The following is a 23,639-nucleotide window of genomic DNA, read 5'->3' on the forward strand; positions in this document are numbered from 1 at the left end:
TCGAATGACCCCGTTTGAAAGAACGTTTGAAAAAGGCACGTGTGGTTTGGAAAGAATGCATGCAGTGCGGATAAAGCGGTATCTGGCCCGGCTATGTTGCTTACCTGGAAAGCTAGAGTTCAAATCCTTCCGATTCGGGTGTTCCGATGCGACAGAGAGCTGTGTAGCAAGCTTTCTGAGGTGCGGGAGAAAAGCGCTGACTAATGGAGCTAGCGCATGCGCAGTAGGGCATTTGCTCGAGACGCTAGCTGATTCCGCGGCTGCATGTGGGAATCATTGAGCGCATGCGCACTGGAAAAATGGGTTCGGGACACTAATTCTAGATCTGGAGCGTGTGATGGCTCCTAAAAGGTGTATGGTAGCGTGCTAAATAACGCAAATAACAGCGGAACAAAAAATATATCTAGATGTACTTTCAAGGTATTTTACAAACATTGACAGAATAGGGCATATTAATTGACTTGCATCCATTATAAATTGTAAACATCGTTTTTTGAGACATTTTTGGCAATATGCTGAGCATCAGGTGGCCGAGGGACACAAAAACTTTACGAATATCAACGTGTATGTCGTTACCTTCTTATAGATGGCACCAAAAACATTCTTGTTACACTTGCACAGTTTGAATGGATTTGGAGCAAGCCTGATTCTTTGGGGTGTGCGCCACTGTTGAAGTACCAGGAGGGGGTCTCAGGTGTGTTAACAAATAAGTGAGTGACCAATGCAGCATCGGTGCTGGGAGAGGTCATGTATGATTGTAGAGACATTTTGGCAGACTATGGATTAAGAAAGAAAGAAAGCGAAACTGATGGCCTTGGGTGGAGTTATTTGAAGAATAGTTTCCATTCGATAGCCACATTGAGCCCTTGTTTGACAGAGTTTAGTCAAAAAATCCATTGTTGCTCTAATATTCGCAGTGAGAGATCTCTGTTGCCACGTCTGAAAGGGTTACTGGCTGTTTGTAAGACAAACCAGAATAAGTCATTGTGGGTATGGTGTGTTTCTTGGAAGTGTGACACCATTGGCTTGTCTGGGACGGCATTTTTGATACACGAGCAATGTTCGCATATGCGCTGTCTTACTTCTCTTTTACATTTGCCAATGTATATTAATTTACAGGGGCATTGGATTCCGTACACTGTCCATTTGGTCTTGCAGTTGGTGAAAGATTTGAAATTCTAATTCTTTCCGTTGAGATTGATGGATTTCATGTTTTTCGTTAGACAACACACTGAGCATGATCCACGTTTGTAGTGACCCTTAACGGGTGGTAAATTCCACAGGGTGTTTTGTTGCTCTGGTGGCTTGGTGGGTTCTGTGTAAGTGTTGACCAGCCGGTCTTTGAGGTTCCTACTTCTTCTGAAAGCAAAGCACGGTTTGACAGGTTCAAAGGAATCTGTGTGGAGAATGTTCCAGTGTTTTAGAATGGTATTCCTTATTTGATTACTTAGTGGAGAGAAAGTAGTCACGCAGGTGATTTTGTTGCTGAGGTCTCGTGGAGTGGGTGAGAGGCATGATTCCCTGCTTCTGTGTTTTGCTCATTTTCTGGCTCAGCGAATGATGTGGCTCGGATAGCCTCTATCCTTGAGTCTTGTTGAGAGGTCTCTGCTAGTTGTATCAAAATCTTCTCGAGTCGTGCAATTTAGCCTTAGGCGTAGAAATTGGCCGAAGGGTAGATTTTCCTTTAGGGCGGCTGGATGGAAGCTGTGGCATTCCAAGAAAGTATTTTTTGCAGTGGTTTTACGAAAAAGGGTTGCCAAAGTGTTGCTCATGGTTTTGTAGACGGTGAGGTCTAAAAACTGGATTGAGTGTTTGTCTGACTGAACGGTAAACTTTATGCAGGCATCTTTGCGGTTGAGACAGGTGAAAAAATCTAGTAGTTCTGTTTCATTGCCTTTCCATGTCATGAGGACCTTGTCAATATATCGAATCCAGAATCCTATCTGTTCTTTGAAGGGGTTGTCGATATCATAGATGGATTTAGCTTTGAAATAGTCCATAAAAAGGTTGGCTATGTCTGGTGCAAAAGTTGCCCCCATAGATGTGCCGTGAAAGAAGTTTCAAAAATAAAATAGTTTCCTGTGAGTGCGATCCGGATGCATTCGAGTAAGAAGGCCGTGGGTGGTTCCATGTTAGTTCTTTTGTCTAGGTATGTAGCAAGGACGTCGATGCATTCACGTTGGGGGATGCTAGTGTATAGCGATTTGACATCGAGGGTGACTAGAAGGTCTTTTTGGTTTATAAGGATGGTGTCCAGTTTTTTGATGGTTGATGTTGTATCCTGCACATAGGACCTCATTTTGCTGATGAACGGGCGTAAAAAGAAGTCAATGTAGATTGATAGTGGTTCAAGAACTGATCCTAAACCTGCTACAATTGGACGACCGGGTGGGTTGCTTGCGTCTTTGTGGATCTTGGGTAGTAGGTAGAAAGCTGGTAGGATCGGATGGCGGTTTGTAAGAAAACGTTTTTCATCATCGTTGATCCAACCTTCTTGTAATGCATGGCACATCAGGCTTTCAATTTCGTTGAGAAGTCTGGTGGTGGGATCGATGGGTATTTGCCGATAGAATTTTATGTTGGTGAGGTGTTTATGTACTTCTGTGTTGTATAGAGTTTTGGCCCACAAAACGATACCTCCACCTTTGTCGGCAGGTTTTATCAAAAAATCGTGATTGTTTTCGAGGTTCTTCAAAGCCAAACGTTTGTTTTTTGTTTAGGTTGTCCTGATATTTAATGTTTCTTTCAAACAGTTTGTTAGTCTGTAGAAGGATGCGGTTTTCAAAAGCCAGGATTTCTGGGCACACCATATGTGATAGTGGTGTGAAGTTTCAAGGGGGTTTCAATCCTGTAGATTCAGGAGGGATTTTCTCTGGTTTGTCATTGAAGAAGAATTTGAGTCTGATAGTGCGAAAGAACTTACGACTTCAACTTCTGTTTGAAATCTGTTAGCCGGTGTGGTTGGGATGAAACTTAAGCCTTTACTTAAAATGCTGGTCTCTTCATGGCTGAGAATGTGTTCACTAAGATTGAAGATTGGTATCACCATGATTGGTTCCTTGGAGGCATCCATTGTCTCGTTCGCATGGGGTGTTGCTGGAATTGTCTCGGTCGGCTCTTCACAACAAACTCCGCAGGCACTTTTACACCATGATTCACTTCCATTTTCCTCACACAGCAACCATGGCTATTTTTCTAACCTGATCAAGCCCTAAACATTACGGCAAATTCCACCCCGTGAATGAGTTCCAGCACCATCGCTGGATCACATACCTGCTAAACAAGGTATGCTCCACACCACTATCCATTAGTTATGTATGATACCTCATACAATTTTGGTAACTTACTGTTACCCTTTCCCCTGTAGATATTTTGCTACAGACGCCCGCGCCAATTGAGCTTTTCTTGAAACCACTTTGTGTTCAACCGTCAATAGAACGCAGGTAGGCTTTTAGAGCACAGCTCATATACAGAACACACTCTGTATGGTCACTTTTGTTTTCTGATAGCCCCCTCCCCTAATGTGTCACCTGTCTCCATAGGCGTCCACCAGCCATAAACTACGTCCTGATCACAGTTCTGACCCTTTATCTGTGAACATTTCAAACCCAGTGAAAGCTGACTAGATCCTGAACTAGAAACACCTGCATAAATATGTGTCGACTGTAACAACTTGCTACTAATTCAACAGTAGTATTTGAAATCAACACGACAAATATATGCTACTAACCCTCACTTAACCAACTGTGATTAACAACAGTGTGTCACCTGTTTTATCTTCCATTGTAAGCCAAATGTGGCTCATATGTGACTTTTCCCAAGTCTGATCTTGTGTTTTCTGTTTGTGAATTTACTATTTCTACATATGTGTCTAAATCTACAAATAAATTGATTTTTGTCCATTTTCAAACTGATCTGTGACCCACAATGGTTAGTATTCGTAAACTAGCTCTGTGCCTCTTTTAAGCCCACCTCCTCTACACGATTGACCTGGGGTAGCTATGGACTCTTCCCTTCTCCTTGTTATGTTATAACGCCTTCTCTGAGTCAAGCCCCCCCCTGTAAACAAAAAAAGAAGGCTCCTCTTGCCCCTATATTTTTCAACCCACAGACACACATGCAAAAAGCCTAGCCTCAGCCCACGACCACGCTAGTTTCGCTCAGCAGACATCCAAACCTACCCATATCCTGGGCCACAGACTTGACTGGATTGCGGATCTCAATTGCAACCTGACCAGCTCTACCACATCAACTTGCCCATGGTTAGACCATCACACCATCTTCTTTGACATCTCCATCAGCAAACAGCCAGCCCCTGTCACTCTGTGATACCAGGAGCCCTAGCAAGCTGCTAAAAAAACATCAAGGACTGCATTATACCCTCTCAGACCTCAAGGACCTGACCAACACAGCAACTAACCCTGATGCCCTGGTCAATCTTTACAACACCACTTACCCCTGCTTAAACAGCACAAAGCCAAACCTGCACTAAAAAAAGAACTCTTGGTTCACCCCGAGATCCTTGCTTCCCGCGCCATGAAATGCACTGCAGAAAAGGCCTGGAGAAAAGACCCTCTCCTCTTCAGCCACCAGAGCACAGTTCTCCCTCGCTAAAGAATGCAAAAGAATGATACACACTGCCAAAGCCAGCAGCTACAACGCAAGAACAGATGATGCAAAATCCAAGACTCGTGAACTCTTTACGATCCTGTGTGGATTCGAGTCTCCAGCCACCCCTCCCACAGACCTAATCGTAGATGACATTTGGTGCACCATGGTGCAAGATTCGCTGGGAAAAATCTTCTCCCTCCAGGAGAAAACCTGTGGCAAGCAATTGGCCATTCATGCCAAACCTCTGCCTACCAACCCCATGCCTCACACGGCACCGCCTAGCCCACCCACCCCTCCATTCGACTTCTTCCCTGTATCAGAACTCGAAGTAGCCAACATGATCAAGTCTCGAGCCCTCCCACTGCAAAGGAGATGCCTGCCCTGCGCCCATAATCGAGGACTGTGCCGGGACACTCGCACCCATCATCACAGCAATAATCAACTCGTCGTCCTCCACAAAAACTGTCCCAGCTTCCTTGAAAGAAGCTTGGATCCTCCCATTGCTAAAAAAAACTCTTGCACCCACCATCCTTAAAAACTACTGCTCTATTACTACTGTACCCTTCATTTTAAAAATACTTGACTGCGTAGCCTACATCCAGGTCCAACAATACCTTGAGGAGAACCACAATAGCCAACTTCTCCCCTGCAGCCGCAGACTGGATCAGATTCTTCTTGGCAGACAGATCCTCGCGGGTCTTCATGGATGATCATGCTACCACACACACGCCAGTAACATGCGGTGTCCCACCAGGATCATGCATCTCCCCCACTTTGTATAACATTTATACGAAACCCCTCCTTGATCACTTGGATGTCCTCAGCATATCCTACACAAACTATGCAGATTACACCCAAATTCTCCTCCCTCTCTCTGGAACCTACCACTAAGACATTGCGGCCATCAATTCCGTCTACAACGTCATACGGAACTGGATGACGACACACATGCTTTGTCTAAACAATGATAGAACCGAGATCCTCATCGTAAACTCGCACACCACTCGCCACAACATGTATCCATCCTACAAAGCCTTCAACATTGACAGAAACCTAATCCAAACCTCACCCGCAGCCAAAACCCTGGGCATCTACCTAGACTCTGCTCTCAACCTCTCACACCAAGTAAATGCCATCACATCTTCTGCTGCCTACTTAGCCAAACTATTCAATGCCTGCAAGCCCTTCCTCTCCACTACCACCTGCCTCACCATAGCCAGAGCCATCACCGGAGCCAAACTGGACTACTGTAATGCCCTCTTTGCAGGCACTTCAGAGTGAAACTTGTGCAACCTACAAACTATTAAAAACAATGCCCTCCAGGCCGCCCTAGGCTTGTCCCAGCATGACCATTTCTCAGACGCCAGAAAAGATGCCCATTGGCTCCCGATCCGTGAGCGGATCAAATTCAAGACTATCCATCACTCACAAGTGCATTGCCAAAACACTGCCCCGGATTACCTCTCATAGTGTGGAAAAAATGCACCCCACCATGTGCTTGCTAAGATCAACAAACTGTCACCACCTTGTAGTTCCTAACTACACTCAAAAGACTGCAGGATGATTGAGCTTTCCTCTCATTGCTGCATAGATGTGGAACAATCTAACTATCGTTCTGAGAAAAGAACCTTCCTACTGGGCCCTTAAGAAGAACCCAAAAACCAGGCTTTTCGCCTAAAGCAACCTGCTCCAAGGCTTTTCGCCCTGTAACATTTCCTAACAATCAAAATAACCACCTTAATTTGTATACATGTTTGTTGGTACCGTTTGATACCTGACACCCCTTTTTTCCCCTCCCCACTGTAATTTCCATGTCTCCTCGCCCAATGTAACTAGCGCCTAGATACCTAAGGGTTCAGTGCGCTGCAACTAATGTATATATAAATAAATATTTGAACCACCAGTATTATTTGGGATAGGATTTATATGCTCCTGCATTTTTTCCTCAAGTAAAGGCACGTGGTGTGCCCAACTCCCTTTTACCTTAGCGGAAGTATTTTACAATGTCTAAAAGGAAGGCTAATGCCTCAATTTCTTCTAACGAAGGGCCTAAGAAACTGTTTAAAATGTTCAAGCTAATCAAAAAAGATGAATGTTGCAATCAAAAAAATTATAGATCTTTTGTTAGATATTGACGGTGGGTGTAAAAATAATAACGGTAATCAAAGAAAAGTTCCTAAATCTGACTGTGTTAAATGATGGTGTTATTGAAGACCTGGGTGCCCTGTAACTAATACTAGAGTTGGTGCCGATAGACCTCAAGGCAACCCCCACCCAAACCATGCTAAGAGGCAGCAAAAAGATCTTTTAGGGGAGTATGAAGTGGGGAAAATAGCGTGTCAGGAAGAGGGGGATTATAAACTCCCTGACACTGTACCAGCTGCAGAAGGAACAATGCAGCATGATGTCATCAATCTTCATGCCCTGCAGGAGGATAGCCAAGTTAATTTGGTACAGTCACCAGGGCTGTTGAGGGGGACATTAGTGTACCCTTGGAACTGGACACTCAGGATCTCCCCAAGGATCTGACTGTTATCAGCCCAAGTGCTCATTCGACTTACAGATTCCCACCACTAGAAAATATTACGGTAGAAGGAGCCAGCAATTTCAGACGGAAAGAAACATTAAGGGAGGGAAGGCAAGAGGTCCTTACAACTACCAAGATAAAATGTAGGGCACAGTGTAAATATCCAAAGTAAGAGTGGGAATGATGAATCAACTGCGTCTGTAAAGTGTAATTGTGTAATAGGAGAAGAATTTCAAGATTTGAGAAATTAAATTATGCCCCTAAAAATATCTCTGTTGGTGGCTAAAGTGGATACACTGCTGTGAGGGAAGACTCTCCTGCCCAGAGAGCAACTTAGCCAAACTAATAACATAAGAACCAGGGATCCTAATAATGGTGTTGTAGGGCCCCCAAAGGATCCTATTAGTTTAGTGGTCGCTTACAAGAGGTCAATTGTAGATCCTTGCCTGCCAAAAGGGTAGAAGGGTCTAAGATTATTCCTTCATGGCCTGAACCGATTGCTGCTGCTATTAACAGACATGTGACCAACAATCCACAACAGTCATTTTAAGCAGGTACCATGCAGGAGAATGGCTACATCAGGTGGAATAACCCACCCTGGTCAATATAGATTTAAACAGGGACTAGTAGAAGGAAGGTTTCATTCACCATGTACAAAGTGCCAAGACTAGGCCCTGCAGTGTTTGAGAATGAAGAATCCCCTGTTCAATAAATGCACTCATTGGATGCGATTCGTTAAGGGATGCGTTTGAATCATTAGGGAGGATATCGTCCGATGTAAACAACGGAGGATGCCCAATGCCATGCATGACTCAGTACAGATTTTCCTAGCCAACACTGATTTAGTGAAAGGGCTTTTGTCTATTGAGCATTGTGCTTCTCCCCACCATGGTTCTAGGATTAGCTTAACAGGGTAGGCAAGGCATAAGCAATGGTTGACGCCCCACTCCCAGAATTACCTTTCAACAAAGCGTCTGCAAGGATGAGGGAAAGTGACATATGTTCAAGGTGGGGAAGAACCTGGAAGGGTGGACTGACTCACATCCAATATCAAACAGGATACACTCCTCCCAGCTGCATTGTGTAGGATGATGTCCTGGAACATAGCCGGTCTTGGCAAACACATGGTAGACCCTAGCTGGTCCGAGGTTATTCAGGGTTTTAATTTGATTTCCTTTCAGGAAACCTGGGTACAGGATGTTGTTGAGATGCAGGGGCACCAGGCATTTTTTTGTCCCAGCTCAAAAAGGTATTGGGGGGAGGCCTTTTGGGGGCTTCCTTATATGGGTGGAAAGTGCTTTAAAGTGGAATGTTGAATTGTGCGAGACAAGTTTATTAGATTTACAATATTTAATTGTTTTCACATCTAATGGCCATTATTATTGCCTGTTCAACATCTGTAACAGGCCTAATGATAGATTCACGCAAAACACCCTAGAAAAGGTGCAAACTTTGATAAACAAATGGCAGGGTCATGACCCAGATAACATTCACATCTGAAGTGATTTCAACCTCCAATTTAAACCCTTAAGGAACTTGAGTGGAATATGGGATGAGCAAGATGAGGCTTGGGAAATACCTGCTCTTGTAGCTGACCCTCTGATGGATCCATGCTCAAGCTATTGACACTGCTCAGATCCTTTATGGATTTGAGCTGCGAACGTGTAATGGCCGGTTTGTAGAGAATCAGTCCGCAAAACATACTATCTTCGGCTTGAACCGATCATCACAAATAGATATTTTAATCTCAGTTAGAGATTGGGGAAAAGTAATACATTTTGAAATAGAACAGTCCGAGAGTGACCACAAACCCCTAACTATTTCTGTTGGGATTGTGCGGGCCCAGGATCCTGACCCTCAGAACAACATCAGGACATCAGCCATTACAGTGGCAGGCCATGCTCGGCGATCAATAAAGTGGGCCAAACACCAGGAGCATAATTGGAAGTCAGGGATTTATCAAGACACAGTATGTCCTATTGTGAATATATGCTTGACAGGGTGCTCAGAAGTAGAGGTCATGCAAGAGTTTCCTTGCCAAAAAGCATCCTTCCACACGTAACTGCAAGCCCATGGTCAAGAAACACACATTAACTAAGGTGGGATGGTTTGATGCAGATTGTAGGACAGCCAAGATGAGACTTGCTTCTTCTTTGGAAGCTAAGCTTGCAATGGATAAGATCTTCTACATCCTTATATGGCCATAAAGCCATAATTAAAGAAGAAAAAAGCATCTTCTGTAAAATCTAAATGGGACAAACTATTATCTGCCATAGAAAGGGATCATGCCACTGCATTTTGGAAACTGGTCACTAATGGGTAGGTGAATGTGGATACAACACTCCATTGCTGTATAACTGCAGATACTTGGTTCAGACATTTTTCAGAGCTGTATTGGTTGAAGCAAAGAAAATACAGCACTTGCACCCAGTACGCAGGCCCTGCAAGTTGAACGCTGTAGCCGCAGAGTGGGTAGTTTTCCAACTCAGTGTCGTGAAATACAAGATGCCATAAAAAACGCAAATGGTGCCAGAAGCTCCCAGACCTGATACAATCCATATTGGCCTTTTTAAGGACAAACCTTTAATTTGGGGGCCTGTGTTATGGTGACTGTTTAATGCGGTAATCAACTTGAATAAGGTCCCAACGTCTTGGCGCAACGGAGAGATCGTCCTTATTTATAAAAAAGGGGGTAGGGATTTACCAGACAATTAGGGCCTCATTACACGGTAGGCGGTAAGGGTTTACCGGTACCGGTAAGGGCACCGGTACTGGTAAACCCTTACCGCCTTACTACGAGGTCCCTTTGCGGGACCCGAGCTTAACGGCTGGTGTAGACCAGCCGTTAAAGTTGGGACCCGCAAAGGGACCTTGGTGCTAATTACGGTACTAGGGCACCGGAAATGGGGCAAAAATGGGAATGGGGAAGGGCCATGGAGAAAGGGGGAATTACCGCCCCGCCAACCTTGGAATGGGGTGGTAATTCCCCTTTTCTCCATGGTGGTACCGGTATGGTACCGGCGGCAACCATGGTGCTAATAGAACCATGGTTTACCGCATAACGTGTAATGAGGCTCTTAGTGCCCAATATCACTACTCGACATTTTGGGGAACATTTTTGCAAAGGTTATTTTAAATCACCTCCAAGAGTGGGCAGATTCCAGTGTTCTTAGTAACCATTTACAAGCTGTTTTTTGATCTGGAAAAAGCATCCTAGATCAGAGTTTGTCAGTACCTTATAGTACAAAAATATGTTGCGCTGATAAAAGTAAAGTTGTATGTGGTTTTCTTCCATTTAAAGACCGCTTTCGACTGGGTACCCTGTAATTTACTCTGGCAGGTTTTAGACATGAGACCAGCATCAACCCACCACTTGTCTATAACTCAAACACTGTATACTGACGATCGGGCTGTGATTTGGCATGGCTTGGGAGGGGGAAACTTCTAACTCATTTGAAGTTCGCGGAAGGCGTAAGACAAGGCTGCGTCCTTGCATCTCTTTTGTTTTGTAATTACATTGATGAAGACATTGAGCATCTGTTAAAGACCTGCTTGGATCCACAAAAACTGGGTAACAATAGGCTTCCAGCCTTGTTCTTTGCAAATGACGCGCTGCTTCTATCTACTTACCCCATGGGCCTGAGAGAAACTATGGAGAGCTTTTTGGATATATGTAATGATATATGTAATGATTTGAAACTAATGTTAAATGTTGAGAAAACTAAGGTTTTCATCTGCAGACCTAAATTTTCCAAGGATCAGAAGCTTGATATTAGAGTGGCTTGCCGAAGGCTAGAGCAGGTCCTATGTTATGACTATCTGTGCATTAGACTTGCAGAGAATGGCTCCTGAGTAGTTCATGTAGATAAGGCCTGCTATCATTTGAAAAAATATAGCAGTGCTGCTAATAAGTTCTTCTATAAACCCGGTAGATGAGCAGTTACACCTGCCCTTGAAATTTGTAGAAGACAGGCTAAAGCTTCAGCCCTGTATGGTACCTATCTATGGGGTCATATTAAAGTTAAGGTAGTATCTACGTAGAGAATACATTCTTAAAAACATATTCCCGCTTCGCCTGGGCAGTCCCAACATTATAAATGTTCACATTGAAACTGGCAAATACTCAATTAAGGATGAGATCACTACCAGGACGGTGATGTATTGGGTAAGGTTTTGGGGCACACCGGGCCCAGGGAGGTATAGGGAAGTATTGGCACACATTATGGAACTAGAGGGGGAAACACTGCCTTATGTGGTAAATGTAAAGAAAACCCTTGCTGCTTTGGGTCTCGGCTGTTTATGGCTAAACCCATCATCTATTGATAAAGCTACTCCAGTCAGGGAGAAAAAAGCAGCCCTTACATTATCCAGGAAGATCATGGCGGCAGCATATCTGAGGTTGGGGCTGGGTTTGAGGTACTTGCTCTGTAAATCTGATTTTACCCCCGAAAGATATTTGGATATCATCTATATGCACAGGTACTTTTTTGAGAGTTTAGGATGGGCACATTTAGGATAGCCAAATTTACTAACTCCTGGGGAAGACTGAATTCTAGCACCTGTCCACTGTGTGGCATGGGTGAGGAAACAGTTATGTACTTTATGTTGATCTGTGGTGGATTGAATGACGTAAGGGATAGATATTTGAACCCCATTTTTATCCTTGGACATATTCCTAGTACCACTGAGGCAATGGAGTATTGCAGGCCTACAAATGCCTTGAATGTTGTTTACCATGTGTCCAAGTTTATGCATCATGTTTGGATTCGTAGAAACAGGCTAATAAAAACAATGTGAACAATAACGGCAGGCAATTGGGCAGTGGATAGGTATTGCACTGTTCGGTTTGATATATTGGATGAGAATTATAGTTATATGAATTTTATTCTCATATCGCTATTTATGATGGGATTTAATACATTGTTGCAGTACTTGCTTACTGTTTTCATATTGTATTTTTATAGTGTGGCCATTTGTTTTTAACTTTGTATCAATTGGAAATGTATTTTTGATGGGACATATGCCGAAAGACCTATGTCGAGTAAAGGTATTGCAAACAGATCAGTAAAGTTAAGTAGGTAGCTGGAGAGTTACTAGAGAGAGAAAAGTTAAGAAGGACAGTACAAGGTTGTAGGAGTAAGTGGGTGAGTTTAAGAAGGAGCCAAGTGTTGTTAAGAGGGTGGAAATATTAGGAAAAGGATGGGAAGATTGTTGGACGAGGGTGATGAGAATCTGGTGAAATCAAGCAGAGGCGATGTCCAGGGGTACGTGGTGTGGCGAACCAGAGGGACAATTCAGATGATTTTAGGTCATGGTTCAGGGGGTTTTATTCACCAAAAAGAATCAAATGCCTAACTTGCTCTATATCTAAGTTCCCTATCTATCAAATCAAAACTAAGGATGGATGTTAAGTCCAAAACAAAGTCTGAATCCTAACCAACTAACTGGCCCTAACACTGTCCAGAGGCAGATGAATATGTCATTCATGATGTCTGTCCCTTCCCCCACCTCCATACAGTAGAAACAAAAGGAGTACGTCATTTATGGCATCAGCCCCTTCCCCGCCTAAATACTGCAAGCACGAGAGACGTTATTCACTAAGACAACCCTACCGACCTTATCCTGGAACCATCGAAGAAGAGATGAATCTGCAACCGCAAGATGTACTGAATATGGTGTGACTAAAGATGACGAGAACGAGTAACATCACTGCCAAACTATACACGTAGACGCATTAGACATGAAGCCGATATGCACTCACCACGAAGATACACGGTCACTAGGTCAAACGTGCATTTAGACAAGAATGTTAACTGCACCAATAGACACTAGAACCATATCCTAATCAATGTATACGCTGAAACGAAAGATGCACATGAATACATAGAAAGCTTGCTAAATGCATAAAAGAAACAGTAAAGAGTGACCATTTTGGAGAAAATGGACGGCACAGCCACGCTGGAGTGAATGGAGAACTCTGACACCTCGAAGCTTCCCCCAAAGTGTTTGGGACTCCCAAAAGTCCTGCAACCCTCAGACAGTTGATTATTCTTTTCACACGTTATTTGTATAGGGCGGTGGTCCACCCTGATTATTCAGTGTTTTACAGAGTCTTTGCCTATCTTGGTCTTCGTTCAAAATATTACTATTTCTTTCTTTCCTTTTTTTCATGATATTTGTATATTTGGGGTTCTCAAGCTCCCATAACCTAGGTAGCTTCCCAGCCATTATTTATATTATTATTTGTTCTCAGTTCCCCTTTCATAGGGTTTTTCCGTTCTATGGTTTCTCAGGCCCCCGTAACCTAAATGGCTTTTACAGCGATTTCTCACAATGTTCATGTAATTCTCATTCCTCCTTTTATCAAGTATTTGTACACTCGTGTTTTTCAGGCTCTCAAAACCTGGCTAGCTTCCCAGCTATTATTCTCAATGTTCTTGTTATTCTCAATCCCCCTTTCATAGGGTATTTGCACACTGATTTCTCAGGCTTCCGTAACCTGGATAGTTTTCCCAGCTCGTTACTCACAATATTCGTGCCTTGTAATGGTAGGCACTACGTCATGTTTCCCAGGCTCCGGTAACCTCGATAGCTTTCCCTTCGGCTACTTGTCTCCGTAGCTATGGTCTGACGGTTGTGGGCAGCTAAGGGACTCTGGCCTCCCTCCAAGGATCTGGTCTCTGTGTCCATTACTGGCCTTCTGGTCCACTACAACTCACTTGTGGTCACGCCACCAGATGAAATGTGGAGATTTCCATCCCTGCTCCTTCTCTGATCTCGGCTTCCCGGTTGGTTAGAACCCCAACCTTCAGGCATTCAGCTAGCTCTTTGCTTACCCTCCTTGCTGCCACAGACTCTCCGCCCCTCCAGGATGTCGATTCGCAGACGCTCGCTTATGTGTAGCGGCTCTCCACCCTCTGTAGGAGTATCTCTCTGATTCATAGTTCCTCTTGGTTTTATACAAGTCTTCACAAACAAAAAGGGTGTTTCCTTCTTCTTTGACTATGGCGCAGAGACGAGATCCAGCATTACCTGAAGGCATCACTGTTTGGTGGTTTCAAAATAGGAACATTCAAAACGAAAGTAACGACAGCTTTTTCAGTCTCTGTATAGGTGGACAATGTAATGTGGAATAGAAGTCCATGTACCCAAGAAAGGAGTTGATCCCAGGGAGGTCCCACTTGCCCAGATGCCTAGGGAGGGTCTTGCTTAGCAGGCTCAAATTCCCTAGTCTTAAAGGGGGTGGCTCCTCCTTGGGGAGAAGGGACAAATACCCTGGATTCGTGACAATGGTTAGACAAGATCAGTAGATGCAATAGGTTTAAGTCAAAGAAGGATGTGGCGTTGAGAAGGGAGTGGTTGGAGGATTCCAGGAGGAAGCGGCACAGCATCAGGAAGTTGAAATGGACGAAGCTGAAGAAGTGGAGCTGAGAAAGTGTAGGTTTGAGAGTTTAAGGATGAAATGGTTGGGAAAGGCCAGGAGATGACAGGGGGGTGAAGGATATGGAATCATCTGAGTATGAGTTTGACTGACAATTCTGCGACTATTGCTGCTGCAAAGAAAAGCTATTTTGCCTACAAAATTGAGTCATCATTATGTCAGCCTAAAGCTCTTTTGCTGTGGTGAAATCTTTCATTGTCCGCTGAACTGGTGTCTTCTGTGAGCCCATCCCAGGCACTCTGTGACTCATTGTCACTGTTTTCTTTTTCTTCTAAAATTGAGATTATTTGCGTTAATATTGATTTGGCTGCTACAACATCTTGCCTTGCCATTGAACACCTTGTTCTCAGAGACTTGACTGTTTCTAGAGCTGGTCTTCCTTTCCTTTATTCAGCGAATCTGAGATATCTACGGCTTTTCAACATATCAAGTCAGGGGATCCGTCCAATGTCATCCCTCTTGCTGTAATGAAGGAGATTTCTTTGGACTTATTGAGTGAGATTGCAGTGGCGATCAATGCCTCGTGTCAGACGGGTTGTATCCTGCCAGAGCTCAAGGTTGGTACTGTGATTCTTCTTTTGAAGAAACATCATTGGATCCCACTCTGCCATCCAATTACCACCATATTTCCTTTTTACCTTTTTTTATGAAGCTTTTGGAGTCTTTGGTTTCCCCACTGCTGTCCTCTTTCATGGAATCTTCAGAATTCTTTGACCCCGCTCAGTCAGGCTTTAGGCCTGGCGGGGGTACAGAAAGTGTGTTAGTTTCGGTCCAGGACAATATGGCCAGGCTGGCCGACGCAGGTGGGGTTGGCGCCTTTTGGCACCGTTGAGCATCCCACTCTGGTAGCCCGTCTGGCACAGGCTGGAATTTCCAGTCAAGTGCTTGCCTGGTTTACTTCCTTCCTAGCTGATCGAACTCAAATGATCTCACTTTCACCTTTCCTTTCTGGTGTATCTGCTCTGGGATATGGGGTTCAGCAGGGCTCCGCCTTGTCTCCTATTCTTTTCAACATCTATATTTGGCCTGTTGTGTCTCATCCGCTTCTTCGGCATCAGGTGCTATTCTTATGCCGACGACACTCAGCTCCTCATCCGTTTAGATCAGGATCAGGCAGAGTTGTCGTCGTGCTTGCATCGGTGCCTGTCTGCCGTGGGACTTTGGATGAACCACAAATGGCTGAAGCTTAATTGAGACAAGACAGGGGTGCTGGTGGTGTGCTCTCCTCCTGACCCCTCACTTTGGGTGTCTTCTTTTTGCCCGCCTTCTCTTGGTCCTCTTCCGGTTCCAGTGGTTAATTTAAAGAATCTGGGTGTGGTCATTTCTGCTTCCCTTTCTATGGAGGCACAAGTATTGGCGGTCTGCCAAGCCGGCCATTTCCATCTCCAGCTACTGAGAAAGGTGCTCCCATTTGTTCCTCTGAAAATGCGACCACCAGTGGTGGCAGCCTTGGTGCTGAGTCGTCTGTACTATTGCAATGCATTATACCTGACTCAGCCTAAGGACATAGTCCAGTGGCTTCAGCACCTGCAGAATCGGGCTGCTCGGGTAGCCACAGGCTCTCCCTATAGGTCGCATATTTCACCTATTCTGCCATCTCTGCATTGGTTGCCTCTCCCCCAGCGTATTAGATTTAAGGCGCTTTGCTTGGTGCCTCCTGCTCTGCTCAATCAAGGAGCTGAATACCTGCACGCTAAATTCACCCATGATCTCCTCGCTCGGTCACAACGATCCACCTTGGCGGGCTTGCTGTGCATTCCCTCATTCCACCGTTCTCGCATCGTAGGCCAAGCTTTTTCAGTGGCCGCTGCCCAATTTTGGAATGATTTCTCTTTGACACTGACAAATCTGCCAAACCATATAGCATTTAGAAAGGCTTTAAAAACCCATCTGTTTTAGATTCACAGCCAGACGGTTGATGGATCACGGACTCCTTCTCTCCAGCGCCATGATGCCCTCGGATGACCGTGCGCTCCATTCATTTTAATAACATGACATAACATAACAGTACAGTACATAGAGGGAGGTATGGTAAAGAGAAAGTTGGGTTGAGGATGGATGAATTAGAGGTGAGATCCTGACCAGAAGGGGTTACACCAATTGTGTGAGGAGATGCAAGCTTGTGGTGTGGTGATGTGGAGGGCAGCACCAGAGTACTGCTTGGGGCCCAGTTAGGGGGAAAGGAAACCTGGTGTTGGACCTGGTAGTCACACCCCTGCACTCTTTCACTGGGAAGAGCTCAGGTGGCGGGTAGTGGAAGAAAAGTGGATCCATACCCTGAAGAGACTTTATGGTGGAACTGTTTTCATTGGAAAAGAAATCTGATACTTTGTTGAGCACTGCCCTTTTACTCCTGTGTAAGGAACCCTCTAGAACCAATGTATCCAAACATTTTGATTTATTTTTTCCCCACACACTGTAGTTTTCCTTAAGATAGCACTTATAACTTGAACCCTGGTATGTGTCTAGCATGTGATCCCGGCACCCATCCTGGCACACTCTTTCAAAAAGTGTTCCAGTATCCCGCACACAGGCAGAGATATTCAGTGAAGATGCCCATGCAGGAGATCTAAGATTACAAGTTTTTAAAATGTCCATCCGCCCCAGGTTTGCCTCTTGAGCATATGGAGTACTTTGTCACGTACTTAGTGTAACTGTGAGCCTGATCTTACACTCTCCCTTATTGTTGGTACTCTTTATTGGATGGGTTTTAATGCAAATGTAGGCATAGGAAAAGTTCTTAGTTGAATGAAATATGGTTTATAATGCCAAATCCTAGATATAACCAATTATTTTGTATATTTCTGTGAAAACATATTGTCTAATGCGCTGATGTTCTTGGTTGAATTGGAGCTTTGCATCTTTCAAACATGGAGGTAAGAACCTCATATTCAGAATGTATGATTCAGGTATGTTTTTTTTCCATTGCATTTTTGTATCTCAGTGACATGGATTGAAGATAACAATAAATATATGCAATCACATCACTAAAAAATGAAATCTGTCATAAAGACAGATTATTTGGCTCAGGTTATCTATTGGAGATATGCTTGCAAGAAGATCATTGGTTTTCTAAATGCTTAGACAAGCACAAGAACAAGCCTTTTTATTAAGTAAACTCTGAAATACTTGATTGTGCTGCCTGGTTTTAACAGTCTTGTCAAGAATGGGTCAAACGAACAAATATTACATTCTTGAGAGTTGTACTGGTGATTTTCATGACAGTCAACCTGCTTGTGGGCTTAAGACAGTGGAAAGCCAGAGTTTGTTTGGGAGATTTGGGATGCAGTTTAGGGAGGGCCAGCACCGAACATAGAATTTTAGTGAGTGACCGTTCAGCATGATTAGTAGAGGCTCGGCGTTTGTTTTATGGTGGGCCTTCCCTTTCGAAATAGACCTCATTCCTTTTGGGGAGAATTTACAGCAAGCTAACATAAATCCCAGTGGTTTTATTCTTTCAACTATGATATTTACCAACATAAAATAAAGGACTTTTAAATAAAAAGCATCAACCATTGGTGGAGTTCCAGTCAACTTTCTCTTTTTGCTATCTTCCACGTTTGATGTAAAAAAACACACTCTTATCACATGGATGCAGGGCTATATATGGCCTAAAAGGTGCAGTTATTGTGGAGAACTGCAATTCTCAGACCCCGATTGCCATAGCCATGACCTTTGTGACACATTCAATGGAAAGGAGCAGCAAAACTGAGATGAGGTAGTGGAGAGTTGGGTAGGGAAGTCGGAATAGAGCCAGCCTAAAGCTGTATATCCTTTTTCTATTTTAATTCCTTTTTCATTTTATCGTATATAATCTATGACTTAGAACTATAACAGAATTAATTGGTAAATGTGTGTCAAATATTGATTGATTTTATTTATTGAGCGCCTGACACCAAGGCGCTGTACAATGGAACAACAAATACAGAGAAATAACAACAATTAACATTGTGAGCAAGAATACAACTTGAATCATTCTACAAAACAGTGCAAGGAGCAATTAACTGAGGTGGGGGGGGGAGGAGTGGGGATAGGAGTGTTGAGGGGGCAGGAGAAGGATAGAATAAGTGTAGAAGAAAGGGGAGAAAGAATGTAATGGGAGAGGGGAGAGAGGAATTAAAAGAGGGGAGAAACGGGGTGAATGGAGAGGGTAGTGGGGGGCTTCGAGGTGGGGAATGGAGAAGGAGGGATTTAAGGGAAGTGCGAAATGAGGTGAAGGTAGAGGAAGAGCGGATTGGGAGGGGGAGAGAGTTCCAGTGCAGTGGAGCAAGAAGGTGGAAGGAGTGGAACCGGGAGGAAGCACAGGGGGAAGGAGGTACAGTGAGAAGGAAGCGGTCAGCGGAACGAAGGGAGCGAGAGGGGGAGTAGAAGGAGAGAAGGGAGGAGAGATCAGGAGGAGCAAGACCATGGAGGGATTTGAAAACAAGGCAGAGAAAGTGGAATTTTAGTTGTAGGTGGAAAGGTAGCCAGCCAAGGTGAGAGAGCAAAGAGGAGATGGAGTCGTGGGAGGTAAGGAGACAAAGGGTACGAATGGCAGAGTGGTATATGGATTTAAGAGGGGTAAGCTGAGAAGAGGGAAGTCCGAAGAATAGAGAGGAGCAGTAGAAGAGGCGGGAAAAAATGAGCGAGGAAATTAATAGTTTGGTAGCATGGAATGTGAGAGAGGGGCGGATTTTGCGAATATTGTAGAGGTGGTATCGGCAGGTGCGAGAAGTGAGTGAAATGTGTTGCGAGAAGGAGAGAGAGAGGAGCAAATAGAATGCCTAGATTGCGAGCCTTGGAGGAGATGGGGAGATTGGAGGGAGGAAAGGGAACAAAAAGGGGAGGACAAGGAGGGGGAAGAGTATTAGAGGGGAAGAAAAGGACTTCGGTTTTATCGGTGTTGAGGGAAAGAAAGCGAGAGGACATCCAGTTCTTGATGGCTGTGAGACAAGAGGAGAGTTTAAGATGGAGGTCAGGTGTGAAGGAGGAGAAAGAGAGAGTATCGTCAGCATAGAAATGATGGGAGATGCCAAAGGAGGAGATAACAGGGGCGATAAGGGAGGTGTAGAGAGAGAAGAGGAAAGGACCAAGTACAGAGCCTTGAGGAACACCATAAGTTAGAGGGAAGGAAGGAGAGGTCTGGGCTCCCCATGAAACATCAAAGGAACGGTCAGAAAGATAAGAGGATAGCCATTTTAGAACAGGTCCTTTGAATTCAAAGGAGGAGAGAGTGAGGAGCAGGAGTGGGTGATCGACAGTGTCAAAAGCGGCAGAGAGATCAAGGAGAATAAGAATAGAGGATTGTTTAGCGTGACGAGCGGAGAGGAGTGAGTTGAGAATAGAGGTGAGAGCAGTTTCAGTGGAATGTTTGGGATGGAAGCCAGATTGGAAAGGGGGAAGGAGAGAGGAAGTAGAGACAAAGGAAGAGAGTTGAGAGTAGGCAAGGCGTTCAAGGAGTTTAGAAAGGAAAGGCAGAAGAGAGATAGGTCTGTAGTTAGCAGTGATCAGTGGATCAGCAGAGGGTTTCTTAAGAATAGGAATAATTGTTGCGTGTTTGAAGGCAGAGGCAAAGGTAGATGAGGAGAGGCAAGAGATGAAGAAAGTGGTAAGGTAAGGGATAATGAGAGGATAGATTTTAGGGATGAGAGCGGAGGGGAGAGGGTCAGAGGGGGCAGACGTGGGGTGGGCTTTGGAAAGAAGAGAGGAGACATCAGAAGGGGAAACAGCAGAGAAGACAGATATGATGAAGGAGGGAGGAGAGGGGGGAGGAGGAGGGAGGGAGTCCGAGAAGGGGTTAATTTTTTGCCTGAGTGTGATGATTTTGGAGGAAAAGTAGTTGGCAAAGTCAGAGGGAGAAAGTGTGGAATTGGATGAGGGATCAGGAGTGGGAGGAGATAGAAGGCGGGAAAGAGTTTGAAAAACCCCACGAGGATGGGAAGTTTGAGACTGAAGAAGGTTAGAGTAGTAGGAGGATTTGGCCGTTGCAAGACAAGAATTGTAAAGTGCGTGGTAGGAGAAGTAAGAGATTGATTTGAAAGCCAGGGAGTTTTGAGCCAGAGTCTCTCTAAACACCTGAGAAGGCGCCGCATAGAGCGGAGATGGGAAGTAAGCCAGGGTTGAGAAGGTTTCTGAGTAGGGCGGAAGAGAGAAAGGGGGTAGAGATGGTCAAGGGTAGTGGTGATAGAGGATGAGAGGGAAGAGAGAGCGTCGTCGGGAGAGAGTAGTGCAAAGTTTTGGAGAGATGGAAGAGAAGAGGAGCAACTGTCGGAGAAGAGGGTAGTGTCAAAATCGCGCAGGTCACGACATGAGTAGATCGGAGGGGAGGGATTAGACTTAGTGTGGGAAGAGAGAGGAGAAAGGGAGAACGAAAGTAAGGTATAGTCAGAGAGATAAACAGGAAGAGAGGAGACAGGGTAGGAGGGATAGGAGGAGTTAAATATGAGGTCAAGAGTGGAACCAGAGGAGTGCGTCGGGGATGAAGGAAGGGGGGAGAGGAGGTAGGAATCAAGGATGGAGAGGACAGGAGAAGATTGGGGGGAGAGGGAAGAGGAATATTAAAGTCACCAAGAACAGTTAGAGGAGAGGGAGAGGGAGAAATAAGTGATAGGAGGTGATCTAGGTCATCAAAGAAGGAGGAGAGAGGACCAGGGGGACGATAGATAATCAGGAAAGAAATAGGGTGGGGAAAGGAGAATGACTTGTATAGGAATTCAAAGGAAGGGAAAGAGGGGAGAGTAGGGGAAGAAGAGGGGGAGAGGTACTTGGAGTGGTACAGGAGACGAACGCCACCACCACGGCCAGAGGGACGGGGAGTATGGAGGAAAGAGGAAGAGGAAGTCGTAAAGGAAGCGGGGACAGAGGTGTTATGAGGAGGAATCCAGGTTTCAATGAGGCAGAGGAAATGAAGGTTGAGACGGAAGAATAGATCAAGGGTAGCCGCGGTTTTGTTACAGATGGATCTGGCGGTCCAGAGAGCAATGTTCATGGGGGCAGCGTGGTTGGCAGTGGGGGGGTAGAGAAGGTAAGGACAGTGTGAAGGGGACTGGCTAGGGGAGTGGGGGGAGAGGATAGGGAGGTGGACTAGGCATAAGGAGGAAAGAGGAGAGTAGAAGGGCGAGGAGGAGGGGGGATGGAGAGAGGAGGGGGGAGAAGGCAAGGTGGAAGGGAGATATGGCGGATAGCATAAGGTCAGCGGGAGCAGGTGTAGGGGATTCAAGTTGGGGAGTCCAAATTGGGGATGGCTTCCAAGGTGGACTAGAGACAGTGGTGAGAGAGAGCTGGAAGGAGTCAAAAGAGTCTGGGGGTGTAGGTACTCGAGTCAGTGGTTGGAGGAGTCCAGATGCTTTAGGCTGCAAAATGTGGTGGTAGATCTGAATTGTAGTAAGGAGGTCACAAGCTCAAAGTTGAGGGATGATCGGCGGAGGAGTCCAGATGCTTGAGGCCGGGAAATGAGGTGTTAGTTCTGAATTGTAGTAAGGAGGTCATGGGCTCAGATCTGAGGGAAGATTGGAAGGAAACAATAGGGTCAGAGGGAGTAGGCACCCCGGTCTTGGCTGGAGGAGAGGAGGCGCCTGAGGCAAGAAAAGAGTAGCTGATACGGGCCGATGTGTGAGAGCAGGAGATAAAAGGGGCTCCAGGAGGGTCCGACTCAGGGTCTGTAAGTGACAAAAGTCTCTCCAGGACCCCGTAGAGTGGAAAGGGGGTTGGTAGAGGAACGGAGAGCTATGAAGCCACAGAGTGGACACACTGAGCTGACCAGGCCAGGTCAGACCCTGCGTAGTGCAGTGGGGGCTCAGCAACGATGCAGGACCTCCGTGACCCGGTGTGAGAAAAAGGAGAGACCAGATCCAGTGTGGTGAACAGGGGCTCCAAGGGCTTAGTGGAGCACAGTGTACATAGGGGATCACAAAGCTGGTCAATGGTTGCTGGACACGTGGATGGCTGCAGCTGCGTCCAAACACCGATCCAAGGAGAGGGGCTCCGGGGCACAATCGGGTGCACAGAGGTTTCGGGTCCTATCCTCAATGCTCACCAGGATCCCATGTGCAAAAGAGGAGGGCCGGATCTGGAAGAAGGTGGGCTCCAGGGGCAGCACGGGGTCTGGAAGCTGGGAGAGACCCCTATGGTAGTCCGATGGCATCTCCGTGGACGGCTTAAGCCGCTCCCAGGACCCGATCCAGGAGGGGGGGGGCTCGGAGGCTGCGCAGGTTGGCTGGCTGCACGGGGACTGGCAGCCTGGGGAGACCCCAACGACGCTCAGATACTGGCTCCGTGGGCGGCCGCACTCAGTCCTTGAATCAGGAGAGGGGGATGCGTAGGGTGGGCAGAGGATCCAGGGGCCACCGCCGAGGCCGGGTGTGTAGTGGCAGGAGTGGAATGATGCTGTAGAGCTGGCCCGAAGGTAGAGCGGGAGGAGGCCATCTAGGCCGCAGACAGAAGACTCCAGCGCCGGCCCGACGCAGGCCCTGTAGGCAACTCCAGCTGCACCCCGACCCGAACAGGAGAGAAGGCCCGGGGCTGCACAGGTCGGGCGGAGGATCCGAGGGCCGCCGCTGGTGGTGGGTGCAAGGCGGTAGGAGACGACAGCCGCCCAGGATGTTAGCATGGCGGGAAGGCCTCCGAAGGACCGGACCAATGGAAGAGCTGCAGAAGCACCGGTCCGACGCTGGCCCTGTGGGCAGCTCCAGCTGCACCCAGTCCCGATCAAGGAGAGGGGGCCCGGTGGAAGAGCTGCAGAAGCGCTGGCCCGACGCTGGCCCTGTGGGCAGCTCCAGCTGTACCCCGTCCCGATCAAGGAGAGGGGGCCCGGTGGAAGAGCTGCAGAAGCGACGGCCCGACGCTGGCCCTGTGGGCAGCTCCAGCTGCACCCCGACCCGAACAAGGAGAGGGGGCCCGGGGCGTTACAGGGCGGGCAGAGGATCAGAGGGCTGCCGCTGGTGCTGGGTCCAAGGCGGTAGGAGACGACAGCCGCCCAGGATGTTAGCATGGCGGGAAGGCCTCCCAAGGACCGGACCGATGGAAGAGCTGCAGAAGGCCGTTCAGAGGCTGGAGTCGATGTCGCACAAGGTGGATCCGATT

The 23,639-nt window shown here is 46.2% G+C and overlaps 1 protein-coding gene across 1 annotated transcript in view; it reads left to right on the forward strand.

The window, feature by feature from the left end:
* The window catches only part of SFI1 (SFI1 centrin binding protein), a 1,072,759-nt gene that overhangs the window by 602,635 nt on the left and 446,485 nt on the right, over positions 1-23,639 (forward strand). The gene's annotated exons all lie outside the window — the stretch shown is intronic.

This window comes from Ambystoma mexicanum, chromosome 10 (genome assembly GCF_040938575.1).
Source record: "Ambystoma mexicanum isolate Mex_15411 chromosome 10, UKY_AmexF1_1, whole genome shotgun sequence".
Lineage (NCBI taxonomy): Eukaryota > Metazoa > Chordata > Amphibia > Caudata > Ambystomatidae > Ambystoma > Ambystoma mexicanum.